The following is a 12786-nucleotide window of genomic DNA, read 5'->3' as shown; positions in this document are numbered from 1 at the left end:
GTAAAGCAAAATAAAACAAAATATTCCTGTCCTCAAAAAATTAGAAATAGAACTACCCTATGACCCAGCAATTGCACTATTAGGTATTTATCCAAAAGATACAAAAGTGCTGATTCAAAGGGGCACATGCACCCCGATGTTTATAGCAGTGCTATCAACTATCACATTGTGAAATAGCCAAATTGTGAAAGAGCACAAATGTCCACCGACTGATGAATGGTTAAAGAAGATGAATGGTTAAAGATACACACACACACACACACACACACACACACACACACACAATGGATTATTACTCAGCCATAAAAAAAAAATGAAATATTGCCATTTGCAACAACACGGATGGAACTAGCAAGTGTTACGCTAAGTGAAATAAGTCAGTCAGAGAAAGACAAATATCATATGATTTCACTCATGTATGGAATTTAAGAAACAAAACAAATGAACATAGGGAAAGGGAGAAAAAATAAGATAAAAACAGAGATGGGGCCAAATAATAAGAGACTCTTAAAGAAAAGAACAAACTGAGGGTTGTTGGAGGGGATGGAAGTGGGGGGATGGGCTAAATCGGTGATGGGCATTAAGGAGGGCACTTGTTGGGCATTATATGTAAGTGGTGAATCACTGGGTTCTATTCCAGAAACCAATACTCCACTCTATGTTAACTAACTTGAATTTAAAAAAATAAGTAAAAATAAATAAAATAAGTATGCATTCAGTAAAAAACAGAAGACAAAAAAAGTATACCTGCTTGTCCTTTGATGAAGTGCCTGTTCAAATCTTTTGCCCACATTTGGCTTTTTTTTTCCTTATGAAGGAGTTTTGAGAGATTATCATAAATTCTAGATGCAGTCCTTCAGGAAATGCATGATTTGTAAATATTTCCTCCCAGTCTATGGCTTTTTTTTTTCGTTCTTAGCAGTGACTTTCAAATTTTCAGATTTCAATTTGGATAAAGCCCAATTTATTAATTTGTTCTTTTATAGATTATGATTTACATTTTTGTTGTCATTCCTAAGAAATCTTGGCCTAAGGCAAAGACAAAAATGTTTTCTCCTATGTTTTCTCTAGAAGTGTTATAAATTTAGTCTTAATGCTATAAACTTGCCCTTAAGTACAGTTTAATGACATCTCACCAAGTAAGATATATTGTTTTTACTTTTATTCAGATCAAAATAATTTCTAATTTCTATTTTTATTTCTTCATTGATCCATTGCTTATTTAGATGTGTGTTTTTCAATTTCAAATACTTGGGAATTTTCCAGAAATCTTTCTATTGAATATTTTAAATTTAATTTCATTGTTGTCAGAAAGCATATTTTGAGTGACTTGAATATGTTAAAAACTTATTGACCCTTGTTTTGTGGTCCAGATTGTGATGTGACTTAATAAGTGTTCTTTGTACAGTTGAAAAGGGTCTGTAGTCTGCTCATGTAGAATGTAATAGTCTAAAGATAAAAATTAGGTCAGTTTAGTTGATAGCTTTGTTCAAATCTTCTCTGTCCTTACTGATTTTCTATCAACTTGCTATATCAATTATTGAGAGAGAAGCACTGATATCTTCAACCACTGCTTTCAACTTGCCTATTTCTTCATTCACCTCTATCAATTTCTGCTTCATGTATTTTGAAGTTCTGTTACATGCATAAGCATTTAGGACTATTACACCTATATTGAAAAATATAAAATAAATGGTAAATATGCCTCTTCATAAATGGGGAGATTCAATATTACACAGATGTTAATTCTCTACATATTGACCCAAGGAATCATTGCTATTCTAATCAGAATTGTATTATGCTTATTTTATGGGATTTTAACTAGCTATTTTGTATATGAAAGACAAATAGCTAAGAATAGTTCAGACACTTTGAAAGTAAAGATAAAAGGATATTCCTCTTTCCATATGCTAAGAATTATGAATTTATTGTAATTAAAATATTGTAGTACTGTTTAGGAATAGAAAATTACCAACAGAACAAAATAAAGAACCAAGAAATCAAGTCATAATTATATACACTTGAGTGAGACGGAATTGTCCCTCTATCAGAGGGAAAGAATGGTTTACTCATTTAATAGTGCTGTGGCAAATCTGCATCAATGAAAAAAAAAATAGGTTGTTTTCCTACCCTACACCATAATGAAAATCAATTTCATATAATTAAAGCCCTAAATAGTAAAAGTAAAAATAAAATTTTGGGAAAACAATATATAAAATCCTTTGGGTAGAGGTGGACCTCTTAAATAAGACATCAAGTTCAATTTGAAAGGAAAGGAATTGATAGATTTAACTAAATTAAAATAAAAACTTCTATTTAAGAAAGTATAAACAGAATGAAAATTAAAACTATTAATATGAGCTGCTAATTGAAAACTCTAACTGACAAAAAATTTTTATACAGAATATGTCATTTTTAAATCATGGAGGGAAAAAAAAAGGAAGGGCATAAAGAAAAAAGACTTGAAGAACATGAAGCAGAAGAAACCTGAACATTCAATAAACATAAACCATGCTCAATCTTATTAAGAATTAGGGAACTAGAAATTAAATCTCCAATGAATTCACATTTCATACCAGAAATATTGGCCAAAGTTAAAAAGTACAACCACTTTAGAAAATAATTTAACATCATTTTATAAAGGCAATATTCCTAAACTGTGATACAGCAATTTCACTTTGTTTTATATCTTAAACAAACTTATACACATATGCCCCAGGCAACTGTTCAAGAATATAATAGCAACATTGTAGTAGCAGAAAATTGTAAACAAACAAAATATCCACTGAAGTAAAATGAATAAATAATTGTTAGGATATTCATATGTTACAAGATTATGTAGCAATTAAAATAATAAGTAAAAAATAATAAATTGCAGCTACATGCAAAAACATAGATAAGTTTTAGAAACACAAGACTGACCAGAAAAAAAAGTCAATTAAAAGCAAATATACAAAGTATGACTAAGTAATAAAAGACATTCAAAAGTAAACATTGTATATTGTATAGGGGTAAAAGTAGAGAATAAAACTAAAGGAAAGGAAGGGTATTGCAAATGCAAAATTCAGAACAGTGGTAGAGGAAAAAGATTAAGATTTGAGAGAACATACAGGAGACTGCCAAGTAAATGGCAAAATAATTTTTCTGGAAACTATTTGATGGGTACATATGTATTGTCTTTTATACATATGTTTTATAAGTATTATTTTATAGACTCAAAATTTAATTTAAATAATTAAAAACACAGAGTTCTTGGGGCAGTCAGGTGGCTCAGTCGGTTAAGCACTCGACTTTGGCTCAGGTCATGATCTCACAGTTCGGTGAGTCTAAGCCCCGCATCGGACTCTGTGCTGACAGCTCAGAGCCTGGAACCTGTTTTAGACTCGGTCTCCCTCTCTCTCTGCACCTCCCTCACTTGCATTCTGTCTCTCCTTCTCAAAAATAAATAACAAAAAATATTTTTAAAAAATCAGTGTTCTTGAAATAAGGGTCCCTGGCTGGCTCAGTTTAGAGCATGTGACTCTTGATCTCGGGGTTGTGGGTTTGAGCCCCACATTGTGTGTAGAGATTACTTGAAAATCAAATCTTAGAAAAAAAATGCCTCAGAGTTCTTGAAATAAAAACAATTGTCATAAAAAGTTTTTTGGCTTGAGGCTTTTAAAAAGAACATGAGAATAGAAGAAAGAAAAGGGTAAACAACCAACAATTTCCTTTGTGAGACCATGGAGTACTGACCCCCTACCTAGCCAAGTAATTATGAAAAGCACTGTCATTTCGATCACTAGGAGCTATTATTGCATCATTTATTTGTGTCTTTGGACAAAACTGTTTTAATTAGCAGTCATCGTTTGAACAAATTGCTTTGTTATTCTATAAGATTTTGCTAGAACATCTCAGGCATAAATGCATACCATGTATAAATATATATCAGGTTTTCTTCTCTGTATTTATACTTCAGGCCTTCAAACAGCTACCACTGCAACATATATGATGCTTTGTGTATGTGTGTGTGTGGACTGTACATTCTCAAGTAAATTAGGCTAATAAGTTACATTCATGGTTAATTATTTTTATTTTTGGTGAAAGAAAACAGAAACGTAGTGCATATTTATTGTATATCAATGGTGAAATTGTATAATAGGACTTTTGCAACATGGTTTCTTATCTATTCGTATGATTAAAAATGAGAACGATTCAGGAAGGGAAGGTCTCCAAAAGTTTCTAAAGATGAAATATTACTGGGCAGACCATCACTGAGGTGAGTGAATAATGCCTGCATAGAAAAAAAGAAAATCCATAATTTATTATGAATATAAACAGAAATATTAAAGACATTAGAGAACCAAACACAATGTTTTAAAAAGTGAATGTATGACCTATGCTCTATGGGAAGAAATCAACTTAATTATGGCTTGTTACAATAGTTCCTTTTTTTGAATGAAGTCCAGCTCTAATTAAAATCTTCTCATTGGATCAGATGGAGTTGCAGATGAGATTAGTTGAAACTGTCTATTGTTCTTATTCATTTTAATGTACTGCATTTCAACAGTCAGGAGATATACAAAAGAAATGCATTTCACTAGCTCTTCAAAGGGGTCTGTTATGATTCTAAATTTAATTAAATTAGATTAGTTGCACATCATTTATATTACTAAAAATCGCCAGCAATTTCTAAGAGATTCCTTCCCCCTCCTGTCCCACCATTGCCCTCATCCATCACACCCAAATTCAAAATGACAATAGCTTTGTTGAACCTTTGTGATTCCTTTTAGTAAACAACAGAATATTTTTAATAAAATAGTCTTACTTTCCTTTCAGCTGTCCAGCAAATATAAATAGGACTCAATCAACAAATCACTTAATATCCATGCTAACAGAGTAGAGAATTCACCAGTTTAAAAATGTCCATTTGCAGTTATGAATTGCAGTGATGAATAATCCTGCATTTCTCTCTAGCTTTTGGGTTTTAAAAAAAATGCACACATTATACTTTGTACATTTCTCTGACTTGCTTCCTATGAATACAGTTGGACAAAATAGATCTAGAAATAATACATTGTACATATATTTCTGTGACTAATGTTTATCCAGCTGCTTCAGAGGCTATTTAAATATTATCTTTCAGCCATAGGACAACACTGTCTGAGGGACCCAATGTGCATCTCTGTGCACATGTTGGCTGAAAAATGCAACATCAGTATTGTTTTTAAGCTGCTAAATTACGGAGCATCTTGTTATGTGGTACTAGGGAACTAAATTCTGATTTTGGTACTTGGTACAATAGAGAGTGGACTTTGAGAAGAATTTTAGTAAATATGTAAAGTGTCTGAAGAATAATTTGTGGAGGTGTGATGACTTTTCTCCCACTCCATGGTTTGTCTTCTCATTCTCTTAAGAATGTCTTTTGCAAAGCACAATTCCAGATTATCAATTATTTCATGACTTCGGTGTTGTGCTAAAAAGTCATCACCATGCCCAAGGTTATCTAGATTTTCTCTTACACTATCTTCTAGGAGTTCTTTAGTTTCATATTTCACATTCAGGTCTATGATCAATTTTGAGTTAATTTTCGTGAAAGGTGTCTGAATTCATTTTCTGTATGTGATGTTGAGTTATTCCAGCACCATTTGTTGAAGAGAATATCTGGTCTCCAATTTGCTGTCGTGTTCCTTTGTCAAAAGCCAGTTGACTATATTTATGTCGGTCAATTGCTTGGCTCTCTATTCTGTTCCATCGATACCTTGTCTATTCTTTCACAAATACCATACTGTCTTTATTAATATAGTTTTATGGTAAATCTTTGTGATAGTGTGATTTATAATAAGAAGTGTATATTTGGTCCTCATCCCCATTCCTGACCCAGAGCTTCTAAAATCTTTAGCATTTCCTAAGTGATAAGAGCAGTAAGGTAGGGAGAACCTGGGTGGCTCAGTCAGTTAAGTGTCTGATTTCAGCCCAGGTCATGATTTCATGGTTCATGGGTTGGATCCCCACGTTGGGCTCTCTGCTGACAGCTTAGAGCCTGGAATCTGCTTTGGATTCGTGTCTCCCTCTCTCTGCCCCTCTCGCACTCATGCTCTGTTTCTCTCAAAAATAAATAAACATTAAAAAAAATTTTAATGAGCAGTAAGGTGAAAGGAATGTTATTCGTAAGAAGTCTCTTTCAACCATACCTGAGTTTACGTTAATGAGATGACTTTTGGAAAGCCCATAAGGATAAGGAGCCGGTTCCCAAGGAACAATACCTGTGATTAGAAGTTTGGGACTTCCAGCCCCAACTCCCAGCTTAGAAAGTGGGAGAGAAGAGGCTGGAGATTGAATTAATCACCAATGGCCAGTGATTTACAGGAATATCTCATTTTATTGGGCTTTGTTTTGTCTCATTGTACAGATACTGCATTTTCCATAAATTAAAGATTTGTGGCAAGTCTATCAGCATCCTCTTTCCAACATTATTTGCTCATTTCATGTCTCTGCGTTACATTTTGGTAATTCTCACAATAGTCCAATTTTTTTCGTTAACATTATATTTGTTATGGTGATTTATGATCAGTGATTATGACTTGCTGAAAGCCCTGGTGATGGTTAACATTTTGTTAGCAAGAAACAATTTTTAAATTATGTACATCTTTAAGACATAAGGCTGCTGCACACTTGATAGACTACAGTATAGTGTAGGGATAACTTTTGTGTGTACTGGGAAACCAAAAAATTCATTTGACTCACTTTATTGAAGTATTCGCTTTACTCAGTGGTCTGTAACCAAACCCTCAATGTCTCTGAGGTGTGCTTGAAAGCAGTGAGGCCTATGTATAAAGCCTCTATAAAAATCCCTGAACCACAGGGTTCAGAGAGCTTCCAAGTTCATGAACATGTGGAGGTACTGAAAGGATAGCATGCCTGACGAGGGCATGGAAGCTTCATGCCCCTGCCCACATCCTGCCCTGTGCATCTTTTCTAGCCACGGTTCCTGAGTTGTATCCTTTTGCAATAAACCAATAATTAGTAAGTAAGCTGTTTCCTGAGTTCCATGAGCCATTCTAGCATATTATCAAACCTGAAAAGGGGGTCATGGGAACCTCCAATTTATAGCTGGTCAATCAGAAGCACAGGTGATAACCTGGATTTGTAATGGGCATCTGAAGTTGAGGGAGGGGGCTGTCTTATGGGACTGAGCACTTAAACAGTGGGATATGATGCTTATTCCAGGTGGACAATGTTAGATTTGAATTGAATTGTAGGACATTCAGTTTGTGTCAGCAAAGAATTGAGATACCCACACATGTGGTATCAGAAGTGCTGATGAGTCGTGAATAGGTAGAAACAGTTTTTCCTTACAGTCATAGAGTTGGATAGTGTCAGTTGTCCAATTTTGCTCTTCCCCTTAAATATTGTGTTGGCTACCTGGATCTTTTGCCTCTCCATATAACATTTAAAATCTACTTGTAGATATCCATGAAAACACCTGCTGGAATTTTGATTGAGATTGTGTTGAGTCTCTACATCAAGTCAGAAAGAGCTAACATCTTTATAATATTGAGTCTTCCTATCCATGAACATCATACATTTCACTTATTTAAGTTCTTCATTGATTTCTTTGATCATGTTTTGTAGTTTTCTGTATATAGATCTTGTACATATTTTGTTAGACTTATACCTATTTCATTTTTGGTGGTGCGAATAGAAATGATATTGCATTTTTAACATTTATTTATTTGTTTTGAGAGAGAGAGAGAGAGAAAGAGAGAGAGAGAGAATCCCAAGCAGGTTCCATGCTGTCAGCACAGAGCCCAACACTGGGCTCGAACCCACAAACCATGAGATCATGGTTAGACACTCAACCAACTGAGCCATGTGGGCACCCCAATGATACTGTATTTTTAATTTCAAGTTCCATTTGTTCATTTTTAGTATATTGGAAAGTAATTGACCTTTGTATGTTACCTTTGTATCCTTCAATCTTGCTATAAATGCTTATTAGTTTTAGTAGTCCTCTAAATCCCGAGTATAATAAACACAAAGAGGTATACACCTAGACATATCATATTTAAACTGCTGAAAAACAAAGACAAAGAAAATATTATATACAAGGGAGCAGCAACATAATTAAAAGCTCATTCTTCCTCAGAAACAAAGGAGACTGGAAGACAGTGGTGTAATTTAAAGTGCTGGGGAAAAAACAGTTAATCAAGAATTCTAGATCAAAACTATTCTAGGCAAAACTGTCGCTACAAATGTAACTAAAATAATGACCATTCCCATATAAACAAAACTGAGAGAATTCATTACTGACAAATTTGATCTAAACCAAAACAAAACAAAGCAAAACTAAAGAAGTCCTTCAGACTGAAAGGAAATTTCAACAGATAATAACTTAAATCAAAAACAAGGAATAATGGGGTGCCTGGGTGGCTCAGTCAGTTAAGCATCTGACTCTTGGTTTCAGCTCAGGTCATGATTTCAGATCAGGTTATGATCTTGCGGTTTGTGAGTCCACGTCCATGTGGGGCTCTGCTCTGACGGTGCGGAGGCTGCTTGGGATTCCCCCTCTCCCTCTCTCTCTGCCCTACCCCCACTCATGCTCTCTCACTCTCTCTCTAATTAAATAAACCTTTTCTTTAAAAAAAGAAACAATAAAAAGCAGGGAAAACCTTAAGTATGTGAGTACATATAAAATAAAGGAAAGAGAAGGAGGGAGACACATGCACACACACACAGTGGGGTCGGGGGGAAAGTGAGGGGTGAGAAACAGAGAGACAGAGACTGAATTTCTCTTTGGTTCTCTTAGTTTCTCAAAGAAATAAATTTTTTTCTGTTCTTTCCCTAGAATTTTAATCCTCTTAAAATGACATTAAAACTAAAAATGTTTGATTGACTTTGACTGCAGTGCCTTATGGAGACTGTCCATGGGTTTCCACATCCTAGACTCCTAAAACTTTCCTGATTGTTGCCTCACTATTTCTTTTAATTCTACGAGCTGCCCAATATTCATCCAAGATATTCTTTTCATGCCTAGGTTAGTCCAAAATTTTGTTTTGTTGCAATTAAAGGCAGTTAGATAATATTTCCTTCTCAAGAAATAACAGTAGTTAGTTTTTCACCATTTATTCATTAACTCATTATATTTATTAAACAGCCACTGTGGTAGTTTCTGGGGTTACATTAGTTTAAAAGATAGATATGTTTCTGACCTCATAGAGCTAACAATTATCCAGATGATCAGAAATTAAACAAATCCTATTTATTTTCAATTAAAAAACATGATACACTCTACCAAAGAAAAATATTATGAGAATAAAAATGGGGTATTTAATTTCATATGGATAGTCAAAGAAGACCTCCCTGATTTTTTAAAAATTGAGATGCAATACAGAATTTTCCAGAGATACAGATTATGGGATATTTAACTAGCTTGTCTTTTAATTGGTTGTATCTGTAAATCATTTTCAAATCCCAGAGACACTCCATGAAGAAACACAGCACACTTTTTTTTCTTCATCTATTGTCTACTCATCAAATGAAAAAACTGTTTATACAAAGCTGATCTCTCTTCAATCCCTAGAGATAGGCTGGGAGCATATTTATATTATGGAAACACTTGATGTTATTGATCTGTGGGTAGTAGCCTAGTTGGAATCTCTCTTTATAAAAGTTTTCTCCTTCTATATCTTACTAATTGTCAGGGAAAAAAATGACATGACTACAGATCTTTAACATGCCATCCATTTAAAAACAAACTGCATGCCTGCAAGCCACAAAAGAAGGTCAAATGAAGAGCCTCAGTGTCAAATTGCCAACATTCTCTACTACTTGAATATTTAGGCCATTATTTTTAATTGCATCTCTAGATACAAAGAGGGTCAGCATGCCATATTTTCAAAGGGATGCTTAAAACTTAAAAGGAAGTACTGTGTGAACCATGAACAATTTACCAAGCCCAAACTTCAAGCATCATATAGCTTTATATAAAACATGTAGTATTTTTAGTTGCAAATACTGTAACATTTGCAAACTAGCAAAATATTACTGATTTTCATACCAGTGTAATACTTTCAGTAGGTGCAGTAGAGATGGACTCTATTGTAAATTGTTTGCAAAATGTTTATTATCTCAGAGACATATGTGATATAAAATACATCAAAGGAAGAATTATATTTATTATGAGAAAAAATATATTTTGTAAATGTAAAGCTTTGTAGCTGCAAAAAATGGCAACTATCCAAGTATAAATATCGGTGCCTTTCACACAAAAATATTGTAGCTGTTTTGGTTTAAAATATTACCCTTTAAAAACATTAAGCAATTGTGCAAATAGATTACAGGTAGGATTTTTTAATCATAACCATGATTAAAGCAAAGCCAGTTCTTATCAAACATTGATGTAATCACCAAAACTTCTATTTAACATTATACTGAAGTCTGGGATATATAAAGATGGAAGAATAATATTTATCTTTATTTATGCTTATATGTGATATGTGATATATATTTTATAATATAAATATATTTATCATAATTCATTTGCATTTAAGAATAATAATTTACAGAAGAACTAAGACAGCCTTTATTTACAGACATGTTAGTGATATATGTAGGAAGCCCAAGAGTGTCTGTAGGTAAATCATTAGAATTAATAAAAAGTTCAGAAAACTCCTAGATACGAGATCAATATACATAAATCAATTGCATTCCATAGATTATGAACAAAACTTTTAAAATATCATTTTAAAAGATATTATTCCAACAACAACAGCATTTTAAAGGTATTTAGGAATAGGGGTGCCTGGGTGGCTGAGTTGGTTAAGCTTTTGACTCTTGGTTTCAGCTCAGGTCATGATCTCATGCTTCATGAGTTCAAGCCCCACATTGGGCTCTGTGCTGACAGTGTGAAGAGTGCTTGGGATTCTGTCTCTCCCTCTCTCTCTGCCCCTCCCATGTTCTCTTTCCCTCAAAATAAATAAATAAACTTAAAAAAATAAATAAAAGTATTTAGGAATAAATATGTGCATGAATTTAAAGGAGAAAATTACAAAACTATTGAAAGCATTAAAGAAAGACTAAATATTTGTAGTGCTACATCATGTTTATATACCAAATGGCTCAATATCATGAAGATATCAAATTAATATATAAACTTAAAACAATTACAATGAAAATCCCAAAGTGATTCTAAAATTTGTATGTAATAGCAAAAGGTCAAACTACTCCTAATGAAAATGAATAAGACGGTGGCTTATTTTACCATAGATATTAAGACTTATCATAAAGCCACAGTAATTACAACTGTGAGGTAGTAACACAGAAATCAACAAATAGTAATGAAACAAAATAAATATTCCAGAACAAAATATATAATGAAATTTAATGTATTACAAAATCAGTGTGGCAAATCAATGGGGGATAAAATGGAGTATTCAACACACGGGGCTGGGGTTATCCACATGGAAAAAATTAGACTTGAATTGCCACTCCATAGAATACACAAAATAAATTCTATGAGTTTAGGATCAGCAGATGAAGAAAATACAACCAAAAATGGACTTTTTACTAGATTCCACAGTGACCGAAAGCCAAGTCCCTAAATATACTCCTATTCTATGTCATCCCTAGTGGTTCTGTTTCCCTGATTGTACCAATCTTTGTAACAAGTCAACTTGGCTAAACTGAACTGTGTTTCCTGGAATTACTTTCTCTGCAGTTTAGTGGTTAAGTTTGGTCACCAGAGAAACTTGCTTGAGATTTGAGAGGAGGAAGAGAGTAGGAGCCATATTTACTCTCAGAAAGTCAAGGTAGGCCAGGCCCTACCATGGCTACTACACATTTTTGCAATTTGGTGGCTGACCTTGTTGGCATAGGCAGTAACAGAATTCCACATATTCTTGAGCTCCAATAAGATATCTTCCTTAAGATTTTCCATATCCTGGATCAGGTGCCATTGTAGCTGTGACAACAGTGGCAGCCAGGTGCAGGGCCTCCTCAGCTGCAAGTTGGTGGCTTGAAAATGGGGAGAGGCTAATGATGCCCAATGAGAAAAAAGGCAGGCTACGGCTTGTTCTGCATAGTTCTGGTTATGCCACCTCTCCAAAGTTCACATCTGTCACTCCTTCCCTACTGGGTACTCTGGGAGGATCAGTAGCAAATGCAGGATCAGTAGGATCAGTACCAAATGTAGAAAACAACAACACAAACAAGACTTTTTACCAGATTTCACAGTGACAGAAGGTCAAGTCTCTAAATAAATTCCTATTCTACATCATTCCTAGTGGTTCTTCTTTCCTGATTGTACCAATACACCACCTCAATGTGAGAGGCAAAATTCTAAAATTTTAGGGGGTGATAAGGGAGATATTTTTGTGACTTCAAAAGAGAAACTTTTAAAAACCTAGACACAATATCATAAAAAATGACAAATTTGATAACACAATCATTTAAAAATTTTTGTTAGTCAGAAAAGATCATTTAAAAATAAAAAGGCAAGTCCCAGACTTGGGACAAAATATTTGCAACACATTTAACTGAGAAAGGATTAGTATCCAGAATATATATATACATATATATACATATGTGTGTGTGTGTGTGTGTATATATATATATATATATATATATATATATATGTATATATATTCTGGATAATGTATATATATATGTGTGTGCCACACATATATATATACATTATCCAGAATATATATACATATATATACACTCTTATGCATCAATCCAATAAAAAATAGGAAAAGGATACAAATGAGGAATTTCCCAAAGGTTTATCTCAAATGGCCAATAAGC

At 33.7% G+C, this 12786-nt stretch overlaps 1 long non-coding RNA gene across 2 annotated transcripts in view; it reads right to left on the bottom strand.

Annotated features, from left to right (window-relative positions):
* Positions 1–267: 267 nt before the first annotated feature.
* The window catches only part of LOC113599310 (uncharacterized), a 72086-nt gene continuing 59567 nt past the window's right edge, over positions 268–12786 (bottom strand). Inside the window, exons 5-6 of one of the 2 annotated variants that reach the window (XR_008294966.1) lie at positions 11843–12120; positions 268–4273 (exon numbers count right to left, since the gene is read on the bottom strand). This is a non-coding gene — a long non-coding RNA (uncharacterized LOC113599310). Of the gene's footprint in view, positions 4274–7834; positions 12121–12786 lie in introns of those variants that run through there. The other variant, XR_008294961.1, reaches the window with a different exon arrangement.

The sequence above is a fragment of the Acinonyx jubatus genome, chromosome C1 (genome assembly GCF_027475565.1).
Source record: "Acinonyx jubatus isolate Ajub_Pintada_27869175 chromosome C1, VMU_Ajub_asm_v1.0, whole genome shotgun sequence".
In the NCBI taxonomy this organism is placed as follows: domain Eukaryota; kingdom Metazoa; phylum Chordata; class Mammalia; order Carnivora; family Felidae; genus Acinonyx; species Acinonyx jubatus.
Note: the sequence above shows the minus strand (reverse complement) of the source record. Positions and strands in the feature narration are given on the sequence as shown.